General features: G+C 42.2%; 1 protein-coding gene across 2 annotated transcripts in view; it reads right to left on the bottom strand.

The window, feature by feature from the left end:
• The window catches only part of RASGEF1B (RasGEF domain family member 1B), a 483,692-nt gene that overhangs the window by 248,954 nt on the left and 222,158 nt on the right, over positions 1-12,580 (bottom strand). The window lies entirely within an intron of this gene.

The raw sequence follows: 12,580 nt of genomic DNA, 5'->3' as shown, positions 1-12,580 counted from the left end.
ATTGTATGAAGCATGATCTTTGTAGTAGTTTGGCAAGGCCATGTGACAACTGGCCAATGAAATGTGAACAGAAAGAGCACGTGTTATTTCCAAGGGGGAGTCTGAAGAACCAGTGAGCAACCAGCCACAGTTCTTCCCTCTGACAGTTGGCACTGTTCCTGGTGGTGTCTGCTTTGTCAGCTGAGATGCTGCAGTGATGTTGGCACAACGCAGAACCTGCAGTTCACGCACAATGGACATGTGTGGTGCGAGGAAGAAATTAAAACCACTGCCTTAGGACACCGAGATTTAAGGGCCATTTGTTTCCATAGCATCACCAAGTCTCTCTGGTAGACTCAGCACTTCACCAGGGTAAAGACCCCAGAACTCATGGGAGGTTGACAGAGGGAAGCATGTAATCCTCTTACAATTTCTCCCCCACCCCTCGATCTCACTCAGCCTGGGCCTGGGCTGTGATAACCTATTTCCTTTAATCCCTTGGGAGACTCTCAGCATTACTTCCCCAATGTCCTCAGGAGGGTCACCCCTTCAAGTAACAACAGGGGCAGGCAGGTGACCAAAATGAGTAAACACGCCAGTGCGTTATACCGAAGGTTTATGTCCTCACCTTCACTCAGGAAAACTCTTTTCTTGAAACACAAGGTGCTCGTGCCTAGCTTTCTATTCAAAGGAGCAGTACTTCACCAGCAGTACTTCATGTGGGTTGATGAATTGCAACCACAGCGCTGGGAAATAACAGCGACCAGCAGCAGCACCACCTCCCTAATTCACACCAGCAGCTGATGTGTACTAGAATGCATATGCAACTGTAATACAGCATGTTCAGTTTTTTTAGAAGCTAGAATTCTGGATTTTTCCCTAAACCTCCCAATTTTCTTAAGACACAACCAAGGCTAAAGAAACATAAATGGGTTTCACACATGACTCTGGCCCACTGTCTGCGTGCCCCGGGCATCTGCAGGGGAACCTTGTTCTGTGCTGTTGGCTGTTCTCCACTTTCAAAAAACCCCAGATTGTTCACTGCAAACCCAGGGCAGGAACAAGCGCAATTTGGGGAGAAGATGTTCAACTCTGCCACCTTTCTCATGGGAAGAAATTTCCTTATCTTGTTAGCAAAAATTATACTCATCAAACCTGTGTCCACACAGAATGCACAGGTCATAGCAAACATCCTCTTCCAAAAGCACAAGAGACAACTCTACACATGGACATCACCAGAAAGTCAATACCGAAATCACATTGATTATATTCTTTGCAGCTGAAGATGGAGAAGCTCTACACAGTCAACAAAAACAAGACTGGGAGTTGATTGTGGCTCAGTTCATGAATTCCTGATTGCAAAATTCAGGCTTAATTTGAAGAAAGTAGGGAAAACCACTAGATCATTCGGATATGAACAAAACACTTAGGATTATACAGTCAGTCAGTGAGTCAGTTCAGTCACTCAGTCATGTCCAACTCTTTGTGACCCCATGGACTGTAGGATGCCAGGCCTCCCTGTCCATCACCAACTCCCAGAGCTTGCTCAAACTCATGTCCATTGAGCCGGTGATGCCATCCAAGCATCTCATCCTCTGTCATCCCCTTCTAAGTGACGAATAGATTCAAGAGATTATATCTGTTAGACAGAGTGCCTGAAGAACTATGGACAGATATTCATAACACTGTACAGAAGGCAGTGATAAATACCATCCCCAAGAAAAAGAAATGCAAGAAGGCAAAGTGATTGTCTGAGGAGGGCTTACAAATAACTGAGAAAAGAAGAGAAGCTACAGGCAAAGGAGAAAGAAAGATATACCTAACCTAATGCAGAGTTCTGAAGAATAGCAAGGAGAGATAAGAAAGCCTCCTAAGTGAACAATGCAAAGAAATAGAAGAAAACAATAGAAAGGAAAGACTAGAGATGTCGTCTAGAAAATTGGAGATACCAAGGGAACATTTCATGCAAAATGGGCACAATAAAGAAGAGAGACGGTACGGACCTAACAGAAGCAGAAGAGATTAAGAAGAGGCAGCAAGAATACACAGAAGAACTATAAAAAAAAAGTCTTAATGACCCAGATAATCACAATGGTGTGGTCACTCACCTAGAACCAGACATCCTGGAGTGTGAAGTTAGGTGGGCCTTATGAAGCATTACTAAGAACAACGCTAGAAGAGGTGATGGAATTCCAGCTGAGCTATTTAAAATCCTAAAAGATTATGCCATTAAAGTGCCACACTCAGTATGACAGCTGACAGCAAATTTGGAAGGCTCAGCAGTGATCACAGGACTAAAAAAGGTCAGTTTTCATCCCAATCCCAAAGAAAGGCAACACCAAAGAAAGTCCAAACTACCATACAATTGCACTCATTTCACATGCCAGCAAGGTTAGGCTCAAAATCCTTCAAGCTAGGCTCCAGCAGTACATAAACCAAGAACTTCCAGATATACAAGCTAGATTTAGACAAGGAAGAGGAACCAGAGATCAAATTTCCAGCATCCGGTGGATTATATAAAAAGCAAGGGAATTCCAGAAAAACATCTACTTCTGCTTCATTGACTACGTGAAAGCCTTTTGACTTTGTGGATCACAACAAACTGTGGAACATTCTTAAAGAGATGGGAATACCAGACCACCTTACCTGTCACCTGAGAAACCTGTATGCAGATCAAGAAGCAACAGTTGGAACCAGAACAATGGGCTGGTTCAAAATTGGGAAAGGAGTACATCAAGGCTGTATATCATTACCCTGCTTATTTAACTCATATGCAAAGTATATCATGTGAAAGGCAGGGCTGGATAAAGCTCAAGCTGGAATCAAGATTGCTGGGGAAAAATATCAATAACCTCAGTTATGCAAATGATACTACTCTAGTGGCAGAAAGATAAGAGGAACTAAAGATCCTTTTGATGAAGGTGAGAGGAGAGTGAAAAGTTGGCTTAAAACTCAACATTCAAAAAACTAAGATCATAGCATCTATGCTATGGAGGATGCTATGATCCTCTATCACGTCATGGCTTCCCTGGTGGCTCAGATGATAAAGAATCTGCCTGCAATGTGGGAGGCCTGGGTTCAATTCCTGGGTTAGGAAGATCCCCTGGAAAAGGAAATGGCAACTCCCTCCAGTATTCTTGCTTGGAGAATTCCACAGACAGGGGAACCTGGAGGGCTACAGTCCACGGGGTCACAAAAGTTGAATATAGCTTAGGAACTGAATAACAACAATTTAACCTACCTGGTCTCTGATATTTATTATAGCAGATCTAGTAAAATAACACAGGATTACTTTCATGTGCCGTAGCGGAATGTCATGAGAAGTAATAGTATTTAGAAATGGCAGATGCAGTGACGGTAACAACAGTTGTAGAAGTGGTGTGAGGTTGGTATATGGGGCGTACACTTTCCTTCTGCTGCCATCTTTCCTTAGGAGCGAAGTTAAGACAACCAGCTATTAAGAAAGTGGCCAAACTAGTTCTTACTTACATAGTACAGTTGGCTTCATTGTCTTTCATTTACATTGTAGTTAACCTTCTTGGATGCATTATTTAATTTATAATCTTACATTTTCACTTTCCACCTCCGTCATTGATATAAATGTTGCTTGAGCTTTAGCCCTGATAAGATTAGCTACGAATGTTTCTAAAAGGAACATTTTCTTGACATGTGAAGAAACTGCATGTCCGATAATGGATCACACAAGAATTACACAAGAATTTAAATCTCTCTGAACAATTCTAAAGGGCAATTTGAATAAGGACCCAACTTAAATTAAACAATGAAAAACCCAGGGTATATCCTGAACACTCATTAAATGTTGTTTGTTGAATCAATCAATAAATGAGTAAATAAATGGATGGCTGAATGAACGAATGATGTTTATATGACGGGGTCTCTTCTATAAAAGGCCAGATAGTAAATAGCTAAGGCTTTGTGGCTTACAGCATCTCTGTACATGTATATGACATACAGCGTCTCTGTCACAACTACTTAACTCTCCCATGTAGGCCAAAGACAGCTATAAACAATACATAAATGGGCACAGCTGTGTTCTGAGAAAATATAACAGCAGGTCAGATTTGGACCCCTGCCAGAAGTTTGCTGATCTCTGATTTAAAATATTCACTCTCCTATCAGAATTTTTTCTCACGCCCCATCCTACCAATCCCAGGACAAGCCATCCTCTTGGAATTCAATCTCCTCCACAGCATGAACCCCCCCCACCTCCCCTGCTTTATCTCATAGTACTCTGATGTACATAATCTCCATTCTGAAAAGGCTGGAATATTATTTCTTCAGGTTTTCTCACTTCCTCATCTTGCTCACACAGTTCCCCTATCTACTAAAATTGCATGTATCCTTCAATGCCATTCTCAAATTCTGTGTTCTAAAAGCTTTCTGAAACGAGACACTAATTCCAAAAGATACATGCATCACAATGCTTATAGCCGCATTATTTACAACAGCCAAGATATGGAAGCAACCTAAGTGTCCATAAACAGATGAATGGAGAAAGAAGATGTGGCACATGTAAACAATGGAATATTATTTAGCCCTTAAAAAGAACGAAATTCTGCCATTTGCAGCAACATGGATGTACCTAGATAATACTATGCTTAGTGAAATAAGTCAGACAGAGAAAGACAAATGCTGCATGATATCACTCATATGTGGAATCCAAAAAAATACAGCAACCTCATGAATATAACAAAAAAAGAAGCAGTCTCATAGATACAGAGAACAAATTAGTATTACCAGTGGGGAGGGAGAAGGAGGCATAATATAGGGCTAGGGGAGTGAGAGGCACAAACTACTAGGTTTAAGACAGTCTATTCGTGTGTGCATGCTCAGTCACTTCAGCTATGTCCAATCTTTGCCACCGTATGGACTACAACCTGCCCGGCTCCTCTGTCTATGGGAGTCTCCAGGCAAGAATACTGGAGTGGGTTGCTGTGTGCTCCTCTAGGGTATTTTCCCAACCCAGGGCTTGAACCCACATCTCCTGCGTCTCCTGCACTGCCTGTGGATTCTTACCCACTGAACCACCTGGGAAGCCCTATAATGACATATTGTACAACACAGGGAATGAAGCCACTATTTTGTAACAATTGTACATGGAAAGTAATCTTTATAATTATATAAAATAAAAGCAGAAAGAATCAACTCAATGAAAAATAAAAATAAAATAAAAGCTTTTTTGAATTAGTTCAATTACATGTAAACTTTCTCTCCTCTGAACCCTGTAACTGGCATTTTCTCATGTGCTAGTTGCAATTATTAAACTCAGACTCACATTAGACTCATGTAAGCAATTTCTTATAAACTTCCATAAAGCTACTAACTTCTAAGAGCAGAGGCTAGGTTCTCTTCATCCTTGCATATTCTGCTATACTCTGAAGAATATGCTGAAATGATGCTGTTTTGAATTTTCTGCCACAACAGTGAAAAAGAACTCTGATCAGTCTCTGTTTTCAGTGGATTGCAAAGCTGGCTATCTCTGGACTGTCTGTACAGGCAGCTTCTCTGTGGGGTCATTAATCTGGCAGGAATTGAAATAACCTTATTTGCCACAGAACTTTAAAAATGCATTAGGGAACTAGAAGTCTCAGAGCCAACTGTCCTTTTAATTAACTTTGGTCTGGGAGCACGGAGCTAACAGTCTCCTCCATGGCTAAGCTTCTATAGAGGTTAACAGGAATTGAGATTTTTGCTGTTGTTCAGTCGCTCAATCGTGTCTGACTCTTTGTGACCCCGTGGCCTGCAGCACACCAGGCTTCCCTGTCCTTCCCCATCTCCCAGAGTTAACCTGTTGTATTTCTATGGACCTGCTCACAGATTGTTTCCTGCAAGTGGAAAGTTCTGTTCAACTCAGACATTTCTCCGGTGCCTGCCTGCAATGCAGAGAGCACTGGGAGAAATGGAAAGATAAATAACACATGAGCTGTCTTGATATTTAGAAGTTAACAGTCTGGTCAGGGAGACAGACACAGATTATGGCTTGAAACACAAAGCGAGCTATGATGACAGTTATAATAGAAGATGATGAGATGATATTGCAAAGAGAGACATTTATTTTGATGAAGACAGGGGACAAAGAAGCCTCACGGAGTGGAAGGGGTTTGAGCAGGAACTTGGTAGGAAAACAGAGATAAATATGTGGATATTGTGATATCTTGGTGTGTTAGAGCTGCAAAGACCTCAGACCACCCTCTCCTTTTCAAAAAAATTACTGGCATATAGTTGATTTACAATGTTGGGTTAGTTTCTGCTACAAATATATAGCACAGGGAGGGCTTCCCTGGTAGCTCAGCTGTTGAAGAATGTGCCTGCAATGCAGGAGACTCCAGTTCAATTCCTGGGTCAGGAAGATCCCCTGGAGAGGAAACAGGCTCCCCACTCCAGTATTCTTGGGCTTCCCTGGTGGCTCAGATGGTAAAGAATCCGCCTGCAATGTGGGATACCTGGGTTTGATCCCTGGGTCAGGAAGATCCCCTGGAGGCGGCCATGGCAATCCACTCCAGTATTCTTGCCTGGAGAATCCCCATGGACAGAGGAGCCTGGTGGGCTACAGTCTATATAGGGTCACACAGAGTCGGACATGAGTGAAGTAACTAAGCAGCAGTGGCATAGCTCAGGGAACCCTACTCAATGCTCTGGGGTGACCCCAGTGCTCTGGGGTGACCTCAATGCTCTGTGGTGGCCTAAATGGGAAGGATATACATCCCCTCCTTTTTGGATTTCCTTCCCATTAGGTCACCACAGAGCACTGAGTAGACTGCCCTGTGATATACAGTTGGATCTCATTAGTTATCTATTTATACATAATAGGGTATATATGTCAATCCCAACTTCCCAATTCACACCACCTTTCCCTCATACAGGGACTGGTATCTATGCATTTGTTCTCTATATCCATGTCTCTATTTCTGCTTTGCAAGTAAGTCTATCTGTACCACTTTTCTAGATCCCACATATAAGTGATAATAATAAAAGGAATCCAAATTGGAAAAGACAACTCTCTCTTCTTTATCAGATGAGGAAGATGAGACCCAGAGAAGAACTGTGACCTCAGGCAACCTACTTGTTCCCCTTTAGAAGCATCTATGTGCAAACTTCAAATTCACAGGAGGGGTAGAAAGAGGAATCTTAGACTAAAATATCTTCATTCCTCAGCATCTGACAAACGTCAGAGGCAGCAGTTAGTAGTCTGACCACACAACAAGCCGAAGGCCAGAGCAGCCTCTGTTGGAAGCCACTGCCTTTGGTCCTTATCAAGGGACCAGATTTAGCTGCTGGCAAAATCGCACCCGGGTCCTGTAACTGATGGCCATAGAGCCCTGGCAAGGGAATAAAAGCTTGCAGTGAATTGGGGAAAGATCAGAGGGAGCTTTAAACTCTGGGTAGGAAATCTTGTGGAAGAGTCCAACTTTGGTTCAAAAGAACAAGTCTCAAAAGTAACCAAAGAAATGACGATTTTGCCCTAGAAATTACAGGGTACATTAGATCACAGGGCCAGGCAGGGGTTTGCCTTCTCAGAGGGCATGTGTTCCCCGGATTGAATCTGGGAAGATGAGTGCAGGTGTCCCAAGTCCCCCTCCTGCCTGGCACCCCACCACCTTCCCACCTGCTAAGTTCACCTGCTGTCAAGGGCAACACGACCATCATCATGGGGTTGATGCCAAACCAGAAAGTGAACATTCCAGGATGAGTCAGAGAAGCAGCTAAAGCCCAGAAAAATGCCCTGTGACAGTTTAATTTAAATAGACTATTCGGTTCCCTTTCACTTTCATGACTAACAGGGAACATATAACTGAATAATTAAACAACAAATCTTTATTTATTTTAAATTCACAGGAGCAGCTGTGCCATTTTTCCTCTCTAAAGAAAACATGGACTTAATAGGGCCCATTTTGTTCTACCTAGTTCTCTTTTCTCTGTATTTTTTCAACTCTACATACCAATCTTGTTCCCCAGGTCCACCATGGAAATATGATGGGCCCGTATTAGTCTACTGAAAAAATCATTTTCCACGAAATGAACATATACTGCCCCTGAATAACAGTAAAAATGGTCTGATTAAACACTGAGACTTTATCTCTTTTGAAAAAAGTTAGACTTATTTTATATCCACAAAACACCCAAGTTAAAAGAGACTTGAGCGTAACTTCACACAAATAATCCATTCAAGTAGATTTATTTTCCAATAAAGGAAAAGGGTGGGTTTTTGAAAGGCAAGCAAAGTATCATTTACTATTACCATCACTTTAATACACTATACATCAGTTTACTGCATTCTGAGAGTATAGAAGGCACCACTTTTTCCTAATGAAAGTTATAGAAGATTTGATAACAGAATCCCAGAGCTTCCCGCATAGCTCAGCTGGTAAAGCAACTGCCTGCAATGAGGGAGACCTGGGTTCAATTCTGGGGTCAGGAAGTTCCCCTGGATAAGGAAATGGCAATCCACTCCAATATTCTTGCCTGGAGAATCCTGGGGACATAGGAACCTGGCAGGCTTCATGGAATCGCAAGAGTCATACACGATTTAGCCCTATCTTTCTTTTTTCTTTCTGCCAGAGCTAGGGCAAAGGGCAGGAATGACAAGCAGTCCCTAGACCAACCATTCATTTCACAGATGGGGAAACCAAGGTACAGAAAAACCAAAGGATCTGCCCAAAGTTAGCCAACCAGGACAAAGCCTCCCAGTAGGTTAGGGAAATTCAAGAATAGAAGTCCTCTGTTCATGGTCTCTTTTCACTGCTTCACTACATCCTGTCTCTATTGTTTAATAGTAGCCTCTGGTAGATAAATTTATATGCATGAAATACATATGATATTTTATATATCAGTTCAGTTCAGTTCAGTGGCTCAGTGTGTCTGACCATGTAATGTAAATAAATGTGTATGCTCAGTCATTCAGTCATGGCCAATTCTTTGCGACCCCACAGACTGTAGCCAGTCAAGCTCTTCTGTCCATGGAATTTTCCAGGCAACATGGGCTTTTCCAGGCAAGAATACTGGAGTGAGCTGCCATTTTCTACTCCAGGGGATCTTCCTGACACAGGGATTGAACCCACATCTCCTGTCTCTTCCAGCATTGCCAGTGCAGGAGACATAAGAGACATGGGTTCAATTCCTGGGTTGGGAAGATCCCCTGGAAAAGGGCATGGCAACCCACTCCAGTATTCTTGCCTGGAGAATCCCATGAACAGAGGAGCCTGGCAGACTATATCCATAGGGTTGCAACAAGTCAGACACAACTGAAGTGACTTAGCATTAGCATCATCATCATCATCATCATTCTTTACCACTGAGCCACCTGGGAAGCATATAAATAAATAAATATCATTTATAAAATATCATCATATATTTATATGTACATATATATATAATATCATGCATATATAATACCATGTCCGACTCTATATACAGATATCTATATATAGATATATATATCAGGGAAGGCTCATAGTCACTGAAAAGAACCTGGTATTGAGCAGTCTCAGTAACATATGACACTAACTCACTAAGGAGCTCTTCTCCCAGCATTGCCCAAATCCCAGAGCAAATGGCACCTTACTGGGAGTGTTACTTAACATTCTTTTTTTTTTTTTTTTGTTACTTAGCATTCTATCAAGGTCTCCATAGAGACAAAGAGCCAGATTCGGTCAACATGGAGGAGAGGTCTTACACAAGAACTAGCTCAGGGCATACAGTGGCTTTTCAGGTAATGCTTGTCAACTGGCTGTGAAATATCTGGAATACACTTTTAGAACGCAATATATAATAATTTCCAAAGTAGGAAGTCCATATAGACAATCTCATAAAGTTAGGAGAATGAAGGAGCCAGCTGGTTGGATGGACAAGGAGAAGTATGTGGATGAAGAAGAAGCAAGAGATCTCAGCTTCTCTTCGGCCCCAGACACTGGAAGGTCACTGGTCATATATCATATTTTTTTTCTTTTTCATTTCAGATCAGAGAGTCTGCATCTGAAAGCCACTGATTACCAGCTACAGATCTTCCCCCATTTACGATAGGGTCACAACCCTATACACGCCACCCTAAGTTAAAAATTTCGCCAAGTTGTAACTGCATTTAAAACACCTAAGCTACCAAAAGAGTTCCTTGGACAGCAAGGAGATCAAACCAGTACATCCTAAAGGAAATCAACCCTGAATATTCATTGGAAGGACTGATGCTGAAACTGAAATCCAATACTTTGGCCACCTGATGCGAAGAGCTGACTTATTGGAAAAGACCCTGATTCTGGGAGAGATTGAAGGCAGGAGGAGAAGGGGGCGACACAGGATGAGATGGTTGGATGGCATCACCGACTCAATGGACATGAGTTTGAGCAAGCTCCAGGAGACAGTGAAGGAAAGGGAAGGCCGGCATGCTGTGGTTCACAGGGTCGCAAAGAGTCGGACACAATTGAGTGACTGAACTGAACTGAACTCATCAAATCAACTTAGTGACTATACACAAGCCAGAAAAACTCCTGCTTTGTAACCAGCCTCGGCATCTGTGTTCCTCCAGCACCAGAAAAGCTTTCAGAGAATTGCCTGGTTGCCTGTGAATTCAAGGAGCCAATTCTGTGCCAACTGAATTGCCAATCCTCTTGCTGCCAGCTTCAAAACCAAATCATCTTTTATTCTTCCTTGCTTTATCAGTGATCATGTCCATTTCATTACTAAGACTTCCATATTTTTCTTTTGATATTTCCTTTATCGGGATCTTCTCCTCTTCATTCTTCCATTCACATTTAAGCCCAGCATATCATACACTGGCTGGTGTTGTTGTTTACTTGCTCAGTCATCTCCGACTCTTTTGCGACCCCATGGACTGTGGCCCACCAGGCTCCTCTGTCCAAGGGATTACCCAGGCAAGAGTACTGGAATGGGTTGCCATTTCCTTCTCCAGGGGATTTTCCCAACCCAGGGATGGAATCTGAGTCTCCTGCATCGATAGGCAATTCTTTACCACTGAGATACCAGGGAAGCCCCAAACATTGGCTGTCACAACATTATTTAGCCAACCTTTATAAATCTCTCTCTCCCCATTCCAATTCAACCAATATACCTATAACAGGCATCCTTTTTAAAACTCATATTCCTGCTTAAAACTTTTTTAAAAAAAGACATCTAATTTAGTTCTAAAGGTTCTACTCTACCTCCAAAATCATATTCTCTCCATATCACTTTGTAGCATCCTCTAACCCAAGCAGGCAAACCTCCTCACTGAGTCACGAAGGACGTTTGTGTGTTCAGTTACTCTGCTGTGTCCAACTTTTTGTGATCCCAGTGAGCTGCAGTCCACCAGTCTCCACTGTCCATAGCATTTTCCAGGCAAGAACACCACAGTGGATTGCCATTTGTGCCCTTAATCATGGGGTTCTGCTTGACAAGATACTCATTTAAAATTTCAGCCTCAATTTTGTCTTTTTGAAAAAATATGGACCATTTTAAAGTTCTTATTGAAATTGTTATAACTTCTGTTTTTATGTTTTGGTTCTTTGGTCTTGAGACATGTGGGATCCTAGCTTCCTGACCAGGGATCGAACTCATAGCCCCTGCATTGGAAGGTGAAGTCTTAACCACTGGACCACCAGGGAAGTCCTGAGTTTCAGTATCTTTAGGTGAAGATGAGGACTATAATACTAGACAAGGTTCTGGTGAAGTTCAAATAAGAATAATTTATTAATCTTGGTCTGCATTCATACTTGTACCCCGAACATTTGGCATCTACCCATCACACACCGAAAAAATTCCATTATTGGTGCAACAAGTTTCTCTACAAAACCTGAATGTAATCTATTTGAAAGCAGTACTTCATTTAGTTACTAATCAACTTGATCGCTTCTCGGCCTTTTGGCTAAGATCAAGTGTAGTTACTAATCAACTTGAGCTTCTTTCCCAAACAGAAGGATCTGATGGGATGAGATTTACCAAGCCAGCCTTCTTGGTTCTTTTCAAGGCCTGACACAAAGTAGAGAGCAAGACACACTTGTTGATTGCTTTAGTTAGCGCTGAAAATGAATAAGGTAGAGGAGCAGAATCTCATCTCATCAGGCCAACTTTCCTACCAAAGAACAGCAACAAAAATACACAGTGATTGGTGAGAAAATATCTGTGAAGTGCTAGAAATTATTTGAGAAGCATTTGCCACAAATAGCAAATTCCTACTCTGGGGGCTTTGAAATGATTTTCCAAATAGTGATTGGAAATTCAACCTTTGCATTCTGCATTGTATACAGTGCAAAAGGCAGACAGCTAGAGAAGCCACCAAATGTCATGAAAGACAAGGACGTTTAGTGGGTCACCGTGAGTGTTCAGCACGCATGTGTGCTCAGTCATGTCCAGCTCTTTGTGATTCTATGGACTGTAGCCTGCTAGGCTCCTCTGTCCATGGAATTCTCCAGGCAAGAATACTGGAGTGGATTGCCATTGCCTCCTCCAGGGGATATTCCTGGCCCAGGAATTGAACCTGTGTCCCCTGTGTCTCCTGCATTGGCAGGCAGATTCTTTACTGCCTGGACAGGTTGAAGGAAGCCTGTTCCGCGCATACTAATTTGAAGGTAGTCCAGACTCCCAAGGTTTT

The sequence above is a fragment of the Cervus elaphus genome, chromosome 6 (assembly GCF_910594005.1).
Source record: "Cervus elaphus chromosome 6, mCerEla1.1, whole genome shotgun sequence".
NCBI classification, from domain to species: domain Eukaryota; kingdom Metazoa; phylum Chordata; class Mammalia; order Artiodactyla; family Cervidae; genus Cervus; species Cervus elaphus.
The sequence above is the reverse complement of the archived record's forward strand: the minus strand, read 5'-3'. Positions and strand labels throughout refer to the sequence as shown.